The following is a 15029-nucleotide window of genomic DNA, read 5'->3' on the forward strand; positions in this document are numbered from 1 at the left end:
AGCAGCACCCCAGCACCCACAGGCCAGGTCTACCATGGCCAACACCGTGCATGTGGAACGGCACTGCCTGGGTGCATGTGCCTGCGCATGTGCCTGTGCTGCCGGTGGCTGAAAAGCCATCCCCCTTCTCTAGGCAACACTGACACAAACTAAGATTAATTGAACAGCTGCCCAACAAAGTCTGCTTTAAATAATCCAGATGGAGGCTTGCGTGGAGGATAAATTAAGAATAACAATCTATTCCCTTTGGTGTGCACAGAAAACCTGTGTGCACCCTTCCTCACACCCCTCCGCGTCTCTGTGCACACCAGTTCCCAGCAAACAGGCCCTTACTTGACTGGGAAGCTCTTTAAAAACCAGTTCTTGGTAGTAAGGATTTGATAGGTAGCCTTGAAAGCAAACCAGATTATCCATGTGGATCTGCCCCAAATGGCCATTTTTAAGCTGCGGAAATAAAGGGACATCTAAAAGAGCTGGTGATCGTCCCCAGAACTCAGACCACCACTACAGCTGAAAGGAATTCAACCACTGCAACAGGATAATCAGCAGCCTGAAGTCAAATTGCATTCTCCCCCCTCACAATGTGCATGCTAACTGCCCCCTCAAGACCATTTACCAGAGGCTGGGATTTGGCAAGTCAGCAAGCAGCCTCGCTACACTTGGTTAGCTTTCCTCTCCAGACGTGTTTGGGAACAGTCTCTTAGTCATTTTGGTGCTATGTGACCAGTCTGTCCAAACCCAGATCTCCAGCTAAAAAAAGACCTCTTTTCCATGGCATGCTTCATCATCATCACATCATCCTGAGCAAGAACGTGCAGGATTGGCAAACAGGCATTTTGCAGGTTGTTTTCCCCTTGGAGGAAAAGCAGGACTTGGAAAGGGTGGGAAGAGAGCGGATCCTCACTCCAAATTGCTGTAATTCCATTGACAACTCTGCTCTCACCTCCCCCAGGACACACAGAGTATGCCTGTGCTGCACTGAGGTTTCACTCCCAGGAGGGGCCTGCTCACCCAGCACCAACCATGGCAAGGCTGCCACCTCCCCACATGGAAGCCTGCTTTGATTTCGGGTCACAAGCAGCAGAGCTGAGGACTGCAATAGTCCTGGCAGGAGCTGAACCAGCTTCTGCCACTGATGGCTTTGGACAAAAGACAGAGAAACACAGCAGAAAACGTCTGTGACGAAGGTCCCAATCCATCACAGCAACAGAAGGCTCAGCACATGGTTGGACCCACTTCACTGGAACAGCTCAAGCGCTCGACTTCCACACACACAAACCTGGGCAAAACCAGGAACTGGTTTATCTCTGGGGATGGGAGGGCCTTTACCAGCAGCTCCATCTCCTTTCTAACACAAGTGATTTCTGTCAATGCCGTCAGAATTAAGTCAAATATCCAAAAGGCATATTTACATGAAATGAATGGACTGAAAGAAGAATAATTCCATTGCTGTTTTAAATGAGCCTGAGAAGTACCTATGTAAAGATTTCAAGTCTCCATCACGACACTATCCAACAGAGACAGGGGAACAAATGTTAATCTAACACAAGATGTATGCACGGCATAAATCTCCACACTCATTGTGCAGAGACAATAACATCTTCCCACAGCTCGTAACTGTATTTAAAATTCATTTATGTAAATTACAATAGCACACATATGATAAAATTGTTAAAGCAGAATGTGCCCCTCGCTCAAAACAAAAGGAATGCCAAAAAAAGAGGGTTTTTTATAGTAATAAAAATATCTATTTCTAGTTCTGTTTTAAAGTAGACGCTCTCAATCATGCACTATTAATTTCCCCAATTTATTGTGAAGCCAAAGGCAACAAAGTGCTGGTATGGAGTAACAGCAAAAATCACTATGTCAGGAAAAAAAAGGGGGGGGAAAGGCATTAAGCAGCCAGTCAAGTTTGATGAACGAGAACCAAGGAAAAGCCTGTGATTAAGTGAACAGGGAAGTGAGAGTTACAGCCCTAAAGATAAGACAGCAGAGAAGGTGTTGAAAGCCTTCCCCAGGAACAGGCACTGGAAGAGAGTGTCTGGGCTTAAGGGAAAAGATGATTTCACAACTAGCGTATTGCCCACCTTGTGGTTAGAGCAGAGGAAAGCAGAACCCTTACAGGACCCAGAGAGGAGAATGGATTTCACTGTGGGAGATTTCATTCAAGTGTGTTTAAAAATGAAAATGCTCTGGAGATAAGGCCAAGTTGTATCTGGTTCCAGTGAGTCTCTGAACTCTGAAGTGAGATATTAGCTTACCCCACACTCGCCCACAGCAGCCAGAATAGAAGCATTACATAATTAGAACACGGATGGCCGAGTGAGGCAGGACACTGCTTCCAGCCACTGCAGCAATGAGCTCCTCCGTCAGAGCCATGGAAGCTGCCTTGTGCCGGAGCAGAGCCATTCAGCAGCATGTAGGGGCTTTGTAAGAGACACCAGTAGGCTTGCATGAAAACTAAGCAGCTTCTAAGGAAAATCCAGTGGGATCCAGGGACCCTCATCGCAGTTTCTAATGAGGCAATGTGCAAGTGTAACTGCTCACACCGAAATTTTTCCACTCCTGTCCAAGCCAGCCAGAGTAGCAGTGTACCTTAAAAACCAACTCTTATAGCATTTCACCCACACAGAGCTGCTGCCCTTCAGACTCTTATTTCAATTATTCCACATACATTCATGCAATAAACAAGGGCATGTAGTGACAGGACACGGGGCGATGGATCTAAGCTGGCAGAGGGGAGATTGTGGTGAGGCCCTGGCACAGGGTGCCCAGAGAAGCTGTGGCTGCCCCATCCCTGGCAGTGCTCAAGGCCAGGTTGGACAGGGCTTGGAGCAAGCTGCTCCAGTGGAAGGGGTCCCTGCCCGTGGCAGGGCTTGGAACTTGATGAGCTTTAAAATCCCTTCAACACACACCATTCTGTGATTCCATAAACACAACTTAAACCCATCAAATCAGCAACGTCCATCAAGAACTAACTCTTCATTTCCGATGGTACTGGAGGCAATGATGGGAAGCCAAAGAGTATCAGCCAAGCCCAGGCTTCCCACTAAGCTCTCGTCCCAAGTCCCAGCTCTCTGCAGAACAAGGCACAGGGATGTACACCCAGTCATGCAGCACCTTCCCTTCCTCTCACGGCTGCTCTGCAGACAGATTGGCATGGGGCAGATTAATAATGACAATTAGGCTCACCAGATGCTAAGGAGACGCCTCTGAGTCACCAGACATGCTCAGAGAGCAACACGTTTCCTGAAGCACCGGCTGAGGGAGCAGAATCAGAACTATGAGTACAAGAAGAATTAGTACAGCACAGAAGGGCAAACACTGGACCTCGTTAGAACACAGCCTTCATTTGTATGGGAAATTAGAACATACCTTTAGTATTTTCATTCTCAATGAAGTTTTCAGTCAACTCTCCCCCTCTGCCCAAAGCATAAAAGTAACCGCACAGGTTTTGTTCTCAGCATCCTTCCACGTCCTAACACAGACAGTGACCGTAGAGAAGAGCAAAAGCCAGAGGGAAGCAGTACATTTTGCAGTATTTTATCATCAAACGTAATTTGGATTAAAAGTAGGTTTTATGCGGCTCTCAAGCAGCCTTATCAAATGTGACATTTCAGCCCCAATTGCTCATAGGCACTTCACAACAGAATCCTTGAGAAGCGAGATTAATTGTTACTCCATCCATTAAACAGGTAAGAAACCGAGACGTGGAGATCCTCATCTAGAAAGCACGCAGACAGCCAGCCCTCTACAGAAAAAGAACCCAAAAGAGAAAGAAAGGAAGCAGTTGCTTTCATACAGGCAGGTATGGACTTGTACTTGCCATCAGCATAGTTTTTGCTCTCTTTTGCTTGGGAATGCTATTCATTTTGGGAAAGTATTCAAAATAGCACATTTTGCCCAAAAGGAATCTCTGCTTTTCTTCCTTCTGTGCCTTAATTCACGCTACCTGGAGGCTTCCACTACTCAACCTGGAAGCACAGCCACGGAAGCACTCAGTACCACACCGAGCACAGCCACTGCTCCTCCTCTACCACATGGTTGCAGGCACCCAGGGTTACAAAGACCCCTGTCCAGTTCCCCTCAACCTCAACCCCCTCGTGGGTGATCCTGCATTCCTCCACACTTCCCCTCCCCAGCTCCTGACAACAAGTCCCTGTCTCAAGCTAAAATCAGAAGCCTTAACAGTGACTAACTGAAGGGTTGGACCAAAGCAAACGGACTGGAAAGATTTATGACAAAGAGCTGCTGGACTTCTTCCCAGTGCTGAGGGATAGAAAGGTCAAGTAGATGTTTGATTTGTGCGAGGAGATACCGCGCTTCACATGCAGCCCCCTCCAGCCGTGCCCATGGACGCTCCTCAAACTCCCCGAGCAGCTTCCACTGCTGCACAACAGAGAAACTACAGTGCAGAAGAAGAAAAACACACCAAAGTCGCTGTCACTCCTCTCTCCCCTCCCCAGCAAATGCTGGAAGGGATTTGTTTAGCACAGCATGCACCAAGATACACGGGCCCCCAGGAATGCCTGAATTAGAGAAAATTAAGCATTCATATGCATCCCCATCTATTCTTGATACATTTTCCTTTGCTGATTACATATTCCAAATGAAGGCAACAGAGGGAAGAAAAGCTTAGAGAAAAATTAATCAATCAGCTACTTGAGCCTTTTACACTTTCACAAATAATCAAGTAATGGTGGCAGAGTATCATAGAGCATCTTCCCATTATGTGCAGGGAGAAGTAGTTGACTCTGCATCATGATGAGCTACAAAAGGTTCCACTGCAGGGCAGGCTCACCATCCCCTGCTCGGTGAGGATGTAAAACAGGGAGCAGGGGGAACAGCTTAAAGCCAGGCCAAAGTTGTGGGTTTATGCACATAGCCATGAATACCCACTTCAACTTTACTTAATTTGAAAGAAAGAAGGGACTTTAGAAGAAGCAAGCATGGAGACAAGGTAACCCAGAGCCCTGCCTGAATACACCCTGTACGGGCTTCTCCTACCAGAGTCTGTTTTAATGCAGCCCACTGTTTCAGCCTCAGATGGGGGATGAATAGCAGACAACCCACTAGAAGCAGAGAGGCTCCAGGGAACGATGACTTCTTGTTTGTTGTATGTTCACATCCCTGGGGTGAGATCCCACATCACCAAGCCCCAGCCCTCCCTGCACAGCACCATCAAGGCAGCCAAGAAAATAACAAGCTACATATGCTGCTTCATGGAAGCTGCTGTTCCACGAGGAAGCAGAGAGGGGATAACTTGCATCAGTCTATTAAATTGGACTTTGTTATGGCATAAGTTGACTCAAAGTGGCATTAATGGTTATGGAAAAATACTCCCTCCCCCAAATACATGGGAGGCTGATCAGCCCAGCTACAGCTCTGCTTGTAATGATGCTTATTTCACTTAAAGCCTTATTATAGTACCAGAGTGCTGTTGCATTTTCAGAGAGCGATGTGTTCACAGCATTAAAAAGGTCTTGTGTTTAATTAAATTAACTGCACCTGTATATATTATGGGCAATAAATCAACTATAATTTGCTACCATAGGCGGCTATTAATCTTCCCTGTTATTTATTGCTCAGCATCATTAGCAGGAAGGCTCTTCCAGGATACTGTAAGAAATAGCGGTTTAGGGACCAGAAGCTATAACTCATTTTGCTTTCCCCTTCCCTTTTTCAGTGGTGTCAATCACATTTCTTGCACACTTGAACAAACACTAATATGTAAAGGATGCTGGCATCCATTACGTGTGTGTGTTCATACATTTATATATAAAATAAAATCAATGTTCCCCGCACATCTCGGTCCTGACTTCTGTTTGCACACATCTACTGTCAAAATGACACAGCCCAAAATGTAAAGCCCATAAATTGAATAAAACAAAATAGAAATTAAACAAAGAAAACACAGCAGTCCTGGGTTCTTGCTCCTTCATGTTGTGCAGTGCAATGATGCTGTAGCGCTCCAGCAATGCCATACACCATCTCCGAATACAATTTAGAGACTTCCTCACCTCGGGATCAGCACCTGCAATCCACCTCTTCAGCAAACAGCCACAGCTGACTAACACCAGCACTTTGTGATTTATTTGGGATGGTTTAGACACCCAGAAACACTACTGGATTATGCATAATTTGGCTCCCGGTCAATATCATGATGGCATTATCAGTTTTGCTTCATAATTCACTGACACTAAGAGTTTAGGAAGTCCTAACTACTGCCATACAAGGTGGGAAGGGCAATATTGCTTATGTTCACAAACCAAAGTGAACATATCTCTCCTGCCCACCTCCCTACCCCTTTCCCCCCCTCACCTAACCTCCCTCCTAGCTAAGCCATCATTTAAAGCAGCAAACATAAATCAAGGACCCATGAGATTAAAAGACACTAAGAGCTTGAATCCTGTACCTCGGCTCATCACAGCACCAGTGTGTCTGCAGAAAGCCCAGTGCTGCTCTCTGCTCTTCAGGGCTTTACCGTTATTTTTATAAGCAGCTGCCTCATTGCACTGATGTTCACAACACATTAAATGCTTTCCCTGCAACGTTTTCCAACTGCTTTAACTGACACGACACCGTTACACAACAGCTAATGCACGGGAAGCTGCCGCGCCTGGGTGCAGAAGCGTTTCGAGGGCTTGAGGTTGTTCTAACTCACGGCCTGCTCTGAACACACGTCCTGCAACTTCCATTTGATTCTGAGACTTGGATCTGAAATAACATCTTGGTTCCTCCTCCCCCCTGCAAACATATGTACATATGGATAGATATACTTTAATTATGTTATTTCTTTAAATAAGGACTGACATGGGCACAATCAGTGCTGGGACTGCCAGAAACATGCTGCCATCAGGACACATAAAACATATCGGTGACAATCCTAGCAGGTGGGGGGAATGGAGTTAGGGATGAGGGAAAAAGCACTGGCATCCTCACACACAACCCTTGAGCACCTAAAACCACCACTGCCCTACCGCACACATTTGCTGGTCTTTACCACATGCCCGTGATCAGAGGAAGATCAAACAAGAGCCTGAACTTTACTTACAACAATTAATAATAACTCCATACAGAAACAAAACAGCCCTCTTAGAAACAAACAAGCTAAACTTAAGTAAAATGTAGCCTGGCTGATGGATCCGTGCTTGCAAGGAGCAGGACTCCATCCAGGTGGAGCCAGAGCCATCCAGCTGCGGCCTCTCCTATCTCACCTTCACCATCAGCTCCATCACTTTATCACCACTGCGCTGGTCTTCCCTACCCAGGCCTCCATCCTCCCTCACAGCTTCACTCATGAATGCAAAGAGCCAACTCCTCGTGCCAGCTCCATGCCTGGTCAGCCTCCCACTGCCCTCCCCACAGCTGCCTTCATAAACCTCTCTGGAACCAGCAAAGAAAACACACGTGGAAAGCTGCAGGCTGGTGGAGGAGCAGGAAGCACGGGCAGTGGAGACCTCAGAGAGCAGAGGAATAGACTCCGAGGCACGCATACCGCACAGAGCCAGCGAGAGAGCACACTACATTGAGAGAACTATTAATAAAGAGAGAAATTAAAAGGACGTTCAGCAGTATTACGAGCCAGACTGGGAGTTGGCACTGGAAGGGGCTCAGGGAGGCCTGACATTAAACCCAAAAGAGATTATGTAGCCTAAGCTGTCCAGTGATCATCTGTTCCTCTGGTTCGGCTTTAAAGCGGCAGCGCAACGACAGCAGGCTCTAGGGGGACCTGGGCTGGGATCCCTCATCCTCTGCACCCCAAGACACTTGCAACTGTTGTGCTCTTTGAGCATCACAAACACGCATTATTCCCTTCTCGGCTGCAAGATCCATTAACACACATTTTACACAATGAGTGACCGAAGCTGGTTCTGCTCTGCCATTCAAACGCTGTATCCTGCTTCTAAGCCCCTGCAGTAAGCATTGGGAAAAGCCAACCTGTTCCTCCACCTCTGAGGCATGCACTGCCCTGCGCACACACGGGCAAAAGGAAAAACCCTCATTCCTTCTGCAAAATGCTTCAGCCAAGGCAGTGTGCTCAGCTTCTCCACGTGCAAAGCAAATCGAGGGCAGCTGAAGAGGATTTGCCCTGCTCTTGTGACCCAGGAAAGCAACACCTACTAAAAGAAGGCATGCCCATAGCTGATGGGGTCTTCCTCAAAGGCTCTTATTTCCTCCTGGTTTTTCATGGCCTGAGATCAGCTGCTGTTCTACACACAGCCATTAGAAAGGCTTGTCAGCCATTATCACCCCTCGCCCCTCATCCTTCAGTGACTCAGTGCAGCTGGGGAATGGAAAAAGGCCTGCACCCAATGTAGGCAAGCGCTGAAGTCTGTGACACGCAGTTCCCTGAGCACCCCTTTCCCCCAGCTCAACCGGTGAGCCTCAGCCCTCGCATCGCGCCCCGGCCGGAAAGGTCAGTGGCACAATAGCTCCTTGTTCGTCGAGCTGCAATACCAAACACTCCGTCACCTCTGGGAATTAACGACAGGAGAGCTCAATCCCCACTTCTCTGGCTACAGCACTGCCCGAATCCTGGCGAATCCTGGCGCAAAGGCAGAGAACAAAAGTGGTCTCAGCGTGAGCAGGGACTTGATTATCTGCAATTAGCAAATCGATGAGTCTCCAAGACACTGGTTCAGGCCAGCACTTCTATTAGCAACAGCCAAGGAAAGCACAAGGGCAAATTGCATCAGAGCTGAGCCCGGCTCCCAAATCCTGCCTTGTTTAAAAATTCATCCATAATCTTGCAAGAGCTCAAATACAAACGCACAACAGCATGGCTCAGACCAGCCTGCCAGGTACAAGCTGAACCTACCCAGCAGATCGGTGGCCCTAGTCACTCCCACCATGGAAACAGGTCATTTTATTGTTCTGGTCCAAATACATCAGTAACTCAGGTAGTCAGAGGCTGACAGCCCGCTCCTGAGGGCACAATCCATACTCAAGTAACTCTGCTGGTGTTACAGGTCTGCACCTTGCTATGGGGTGGAAAAGGCTGAACACAAAAGCTTAGTCCCTGGGAAGGCACCCGCTGGCTTTGGAGGAGGCCCTTCTGGTTTTAAATACGTGATCTAATTTTGCCTTGTAATATTACACAAGAACCCAGCTGTATATTTAATCTCAGAGTTAAACCATTAATTTGCAAATTACAATTTAGTGCTGCTCCCCATTAATAATGCCATTACATGGGTTACGTTCACTTTCTAGCTGGAAGTTTAAACACAACAGGTCTCGCTCAAACAGCTTAAAATTAAACCATTGCATCCATTTGAGACCAGGCACAGACACAGGTATTGTGTAAAATACACAATAGCAGACAGCTCGGATATATATTGTGCTTTCATTTGTCTGAGGTGTTTGTGCCAAGAATCCACTTGAGCCTCCTCTTCACTCAATTAGGGAGAAAAATTTGTTTTTAAAATGATTAAAAGCAAAACAGTGCCCATTGCCACGCACCCTCCAGGACTCCTCATCTGTCTCACTGGCTGCGGAAGTCTATCACAGCAGTCCGATCACTCGCAGCACGGATTCCTGGTTTAATCCCTGCACTTCCAGAGGGGTCACTGAAAGGAAAAAAACCTTAACCCATTCATTTTAAAAGAAAAATGAACTAGAAAAGCCCTAACATTGAGATGTTTTGAGTAAGGCCCAGACAGGCTTGAACCCTGCTGCAGGGCAAGGGCACCTCTGATTTATACGCTCACAGGATGGCATTAAAAGGACGAGTTGGATTTCAACACTGGCTTGATACATAAACACCTCGAGGCCAACGTGGTGCTGCACACACCGCTCCCAACACCCTGGGGCAGACCCAACAGCCACACTGCCCACAGCTCCTCAGCTCTGCTTCATCCACACAAAAAGCATGGGCTCCTTTGGTCCTCCCCTTCGCAAGCCCAGATAATTCCAGCCCTGAGCTACATGAAATCAAACCAGAATAATAAACCAAGACAAAACTTCCATTGGGAAAGGAAGTCCCGATCCAGTGCTAAAGAGTTAACGTTGCAGCCCCAGCCATGCCCCCCTCAGGCCCATCCCTTTGGATTTCAGCAGCTGCTACCTGCCTCAGTAGCAACACACAAGGGGAAAGTGCAATTTTGAGCTTCTCTTTTCATCTCTATGGTGACAAAAAGCTGTGCGGAGGGAAACCAGGGTGCCTTCCACTCCAAAGGGTTCTCGTTTCAATGACTGCCTTTCACAATATTTTAATTAAATCTCTGGTGGGGAAGCTTTAAAGAAAAAATGTTTTTTTACAGATTGTGGGGCTCATTGACAACGGGTGTAGCAGGAAGGGAGGGAAAAAGGTGCTTTGAGCATTTTAAAATAGAAAGGTTCTTGGTGGAAGACCTAAGAATAAATCTGCCAGCTGCAAAGTTCTACAAAACCAGCGTGTGGAGGGGCCAGAAACTCTTTTGGTAACAGAAAGGTTCTGCTGCGTGTAACACATCTCTGGAACTTCAGCAGAGGTTGCAGGACCACACAGGGAAGTGCCCCTTTCCCAAGGGGAATAAGCACAGGAGAGGCATCGCGGGAGGGCAGCTCCTGGAGCAGCCCCTTGGTCCCCTGAAGCATCGCCACCATCACACCGCGCCTGGAGAGCCACAAGACACAACAGGAACTCAACTGCCGGCGTCTGAACACTGCAGGATCAAAGCAAGGTTGTGGCATTTATCTTTGTTTTGAGAAGTCTCAGTTCATGCTACCCGCAACACACAGAGATGCCCAAAACCTCAAAGGAAGGGGCAAGTCCGGGCTGCAGACCCATGCACCCCACTGAAGGGCAGTGTGTGCAATGTGCTTCCCCTTTATCCCAACAAAACATGTTTATTACCAGCAGTACCTGCTCCCCGGAACACACCCCAGATAAAGCAGTGTGCCTGCTGTCCCTGGGCTCAGACCCATCCTTTCGGCAACTGCCCTACTCCCTGCTCTGTGCCACGGTGCATAACCTCTGCCCAACATGAGCTGTGGATGTGAGCAGCAGAGCTCAATGCCCTCCCGTAGCATCCCAGAGATGGCAGGGCTGGCAAGGGCCAGCAGCCTTCCTCTCTCTGGCACCAAGACACGTGCCAGGCACACACCATTGCTGCTAAAAGTCCCGGCCACCAAGCCCGAGGTGTCCTTGCCACAGGGAGCCCACACTCAAAGCAAAAGCAGGTCCAGAGTAACAGCTTCCTGACACAGCCTATGGAAATCTAACGTAAAAAGGGATGGAACCACTGAATTGGTGCTAGAAAGCCTGGATAAAAATAGCTGAATGCATCTGGAAAATCCGAAAGTGGTAGAAGGCAGGAAAATCATCTTGGGAGCCTGTGGTTCTGGAGCACAGCCCTAACAGAGGTCACTTCAAGCCCTTGCAGACCAAAATACTTTCTCTAGGATGCTCGTTTCAGCAGGAAGGCAGAAGCAGTTCACATGCTAAGGACACACAGTGTAGAACAACTAATGACTCTGCAATTAAAGCCTGCACGCAGTGCCAAGAGATTCAAGTGTGCTAACCAACGTAAAGCTCTAGACAAAAGACTTGAACTCTCGTCCAAGCTCTCTTGTAGAATGTGGCAATAACACCACGTCTGTCTCGTGAAACTGCTAAGAGAACAGATTCATAGAGCAAGGCAAGGTGAACTCCTTCGAAAGCAGGCTCTGCGACAGTGCAAAGTTTGAAGTGAGACACCAACCAGGACAAGCACGTTGCTAATTTAAAGTTTAACAGTCTACTGAAGCAAAAAGCAAAGTCTAACTAGACACGGGGAAAGAAAGAGTCTTATCCTCCTTTAGAAGACAAACGTAGGCACTGGGAGATGCAATGACACAACAGACCAGCCCAGCCCAGATCCCCGGAATCCCAGCCCGGGGCCTTTGTCCCCATGCTCAATAGAAAATACAAGTTATTCAGCCAGGCTGGCCACTTATCCAGCATTCCCGCTTGCCCGCTGGAAATTGCTATTCCAGGAGCTCTCCAATCTTTAACGGCTTCTGGACTAGTCTGCATTTGATTTGAGGGCAAAGGCCATGCCAAGAGGGAGACCCCCCCCACAACTCCTGCCTCCAGCTCTCAGTTTAGTTTTAAGGCCGTCTCAAAGATGAAAACAAAATGTTTTAGTGCTCACAGGGGCTAAATAACTGGAGCTCCAAGATGAAATACAACCCCCTTACAAAGGCACTGATAGGCAAAAAGGATGGTCTTTAAAATAAAGCACTGGGCAGGGGTGGGAGCCATTCAGGACTGAAGGTTTCTTTTAAACTGACATGAACAGAACTGCCTGTTTTTTCATGTAAATTATTAATTTTTTTAAGCCATAATCACTGCTGCAAGTCCAGCTACCCCTGCACGTACAACCCTTCCCACATCCATCTTTTCCTGGGGGGAAAAAAGCTTATCCCCACAAAGGAGTATGAAATAAATTGCTTTACTGAAGGTTAATAATATCCTGTCGCCGTGGTAAAAGACTCAATTACAAAACCTTCAGAAGAGCTCCCAAGGAACTCATCTGCCTGCAGTGACAGAGGCTTAAATAGCCAAAATACACAGAAAGGCTAAGCGCTTCCCAAAAGAGAGGGAAAGGGGGAAAAAGAAGGGGGGAGCTAGTAAAAAACCTGGAAATTGGGCACTCAAGGTTATAAAAAACACCCAAACACAAACCACAGTTCCTCTCTACACACACAATTCTCTATAATCTCAGCAAGAATTATGGCCTAGGGAGACCGGCACTAATTTTAGTATCAGATTTATTATGCAGCAGGGAGCAGAAATCAGTCAGGCCCGTCTCTCACTCCTAATGGGCACAACTAGATCACGCTCCGGGAAGGCTCTGCTGAAGAATAGCTGGGGCCTGGTGCAAAACAAAGCCCCTGGGGCTCCCCGAAGCACAAACACACTGCTTTCTTAGAAGCCACAATAAAACACAATGATACTCCTCATTTCTGCAGCCCTGCCTGCCAGAGGATCCCAAAGCACACGAATTACAGCTTCCAGCTCGCCTGGAAGAGGAGCCTGCAGCAGCGAGGGAGGACAGCAAGGTCTGCAGGCTGTTCAGCTTGGGATCCCAATCCGGGATGCAATCCCTCCTTTACAGACATGCCGTGCAGCAAGTCATCTGCATGCAGAAGGGCAGCTCTGTTCCACAGGCAGCAGGATGCTGAGTGCACACAGGGTGCTCAGAGCCACGGCAGCAGTGGTGGTGTTTGTAAAAGCACCATTTCACAGCAATGGAAGCAGACAGAGAGGTTAAATACCGCTCAGAAGCGAGCACAGAGCCCTGCCTCCCACACGGCCTCCCCTTACCACGCAGACAGCAAGCTCCTCAGCAGCCAAGTTCAGCAGCACACCTCCAAGCACAGAGCCCTGGTTCCAGCACTGCTTTGTGCTGTGTGTATTCACACACACAGAGCCTCCCCCAGAAATTAATCAAACCTTGGCAGGGAGCAGCTCTGTGCCCTTTGCTTTTCCTTTCCTGCCCCATACTACAGCAGCCAACCACAGGTTTTGAAGCACCAGATGGGCACACTCCCCTCCATCTTAAACATTTTACAGCCTCTGCCTGTGCCCTGCTCAGACTTTTGAGTACCACCAGCACCATTCTTAAGATGCTTCAAATGCCCAGTGAAATCAGGCCACTTCCCAACAACTGTTTCCAATAAGCCAGTAATAGCTCCAAAAGCCCTCTGCAGAGGGTTTTCACGCCTGTCTCCAGTGATGCAACACTAAGGCAATCTTTGCACATCGCTTCGTCACTTTGCAAGGGCTGAAGAAAACAGAATTACTCATAGAGCACTGACCAAGGCACAGCCAGGACACAGCTTGCCAAAGCCATGTCTCCTCTTCACCAACACATGGAAACATGCAGTGCATCAGGTTTGGAATAACCCTTCCCCAAGGCACAAGCAATTCCCACTGTTTCGAGTACTGCAGGACACACGAACAGCACTCCTGTTTTCCTCATCCATAAAACAAGAGTGATGACAATCTCTTACCTCATCTCCGTATGATAAGAACAAGGGTCAGATTTAAACTAGTTGAAGTCATTTCAGCACGTAAGTCTTTTGTGAAAATAGGATGGCGAAGCCTCCAGGAACCTACGTCCCACACGCTTTCAGCTACATTTTGAATAACACTTTGACCTGCTCTAGTAACAGGATTTAGTGGTTAACTCCTGCTAATTTCACTAAGAAATTCAGAAAAACCCATCAAACCCATACACTGTCAGTTCTGTTTCTTACCTGGTGCTAATTCAGTGCTAGAGTACATAAAAACAGACTTAGAACTTCCAGATTCCTCTGCATCCACTTCCCTCCCTCAAAACAGAGACTTTTTGCCACCACATTCTTGGGGAAAAAGAAAATACAACCAATCTCCTGCCCAACACGTGCACCCCAACATCACCACAGAACAGGTACCTTCTTAAAGGCCAAATGTAGCTCTGAACCATTCCTGTGCTGCCCCTTCAAACACCACAGACCTTCTGACTCCTACTCCTTTGTTCTCTGCTTCCCCCCACCCCAAGCAGGTGATTTCAATGATAATCAGGCAAATTAATGAAGGCAATGAACACACCTGCATGAAGAACAGGGCAGCAAGCAAGCAGACCCAGTAAGACCCGCCTCAATCAAGTAAACTCAGCTCAGCTGAGCCCTCTGAAGCCCCAGTCAGCTCGCCAACGACTCCCAGGTTTTCCGTTAATCCTGACCATTTCAGATCCTCAGGCCTGCCAAGCAGCAGGAAAAGAACCTTGCACACAACCAAATCACCTCTTCCTCCCTCTGCCTCTTCACAGCCCAGAGCACATTTTCACCTGCATAACCAGCACCAATAATCAGGCCAAGCAATTCAGGACTTGCTCTCTGATCTCTGTTCCACCTCAAGAAGCATTTGGCAGCATCCATTTGTCTGCCTTGATCCAACGCTCTCCAGCTCTCCGGAGCACAGGACAAACAGGTGCTGCTGCCCTTCCTTCAGCTGCAGGAAATTCAGAGCATTCCAAGGCAACAAAGCGAGGCACCTCCAAAGATGAAGTCCTGCACTT

At 47.8% G+C, this 15029-nt stretch overlaps 1 protein-coding gene across 9 annotated transcripts in view; it reads right to left on the reverse strand.

Moving 5' to 3' along the window:
- MSI2 (musashi RNA binding protein 2) overlaps positions 1–15029 on the reverse strand; it is a 212300-nt gene that overhangs the window by 181814 nt on the left and 15457 nt on the right. Inside the window, exon 1 of one of the 9 annotated variants that reach the window (XM_065695199.1) lies at positions 14404–14469. The exons of the other annotated variants lie outside the window; for them this stretch is intronic. The gene's annotated coding sequence lies outside the window, so the exon portion shown is untranslated. Of the gene's footprint in view, positions 1–14403; positions 14470–15029 lie in introns of those variants that run through there. 9 annotated transcript variants of the gene reach the window in all.

This window comes from Lathamus discolor, chromosome 14 (genome assembly GCF_037157495.1).
Source record: "Lathamus discolor isolate bLatDis1 chromosome 14, bLatDis1.hap1, whole genome shotgun sequence".
NCBI classification, from domain to species: domain Eukaryota; kingdom Metazoa; phylum Chordata; class Aves; order Psittaciformes; family Psittacidae; genus Lathamus; species Lathamus discolor.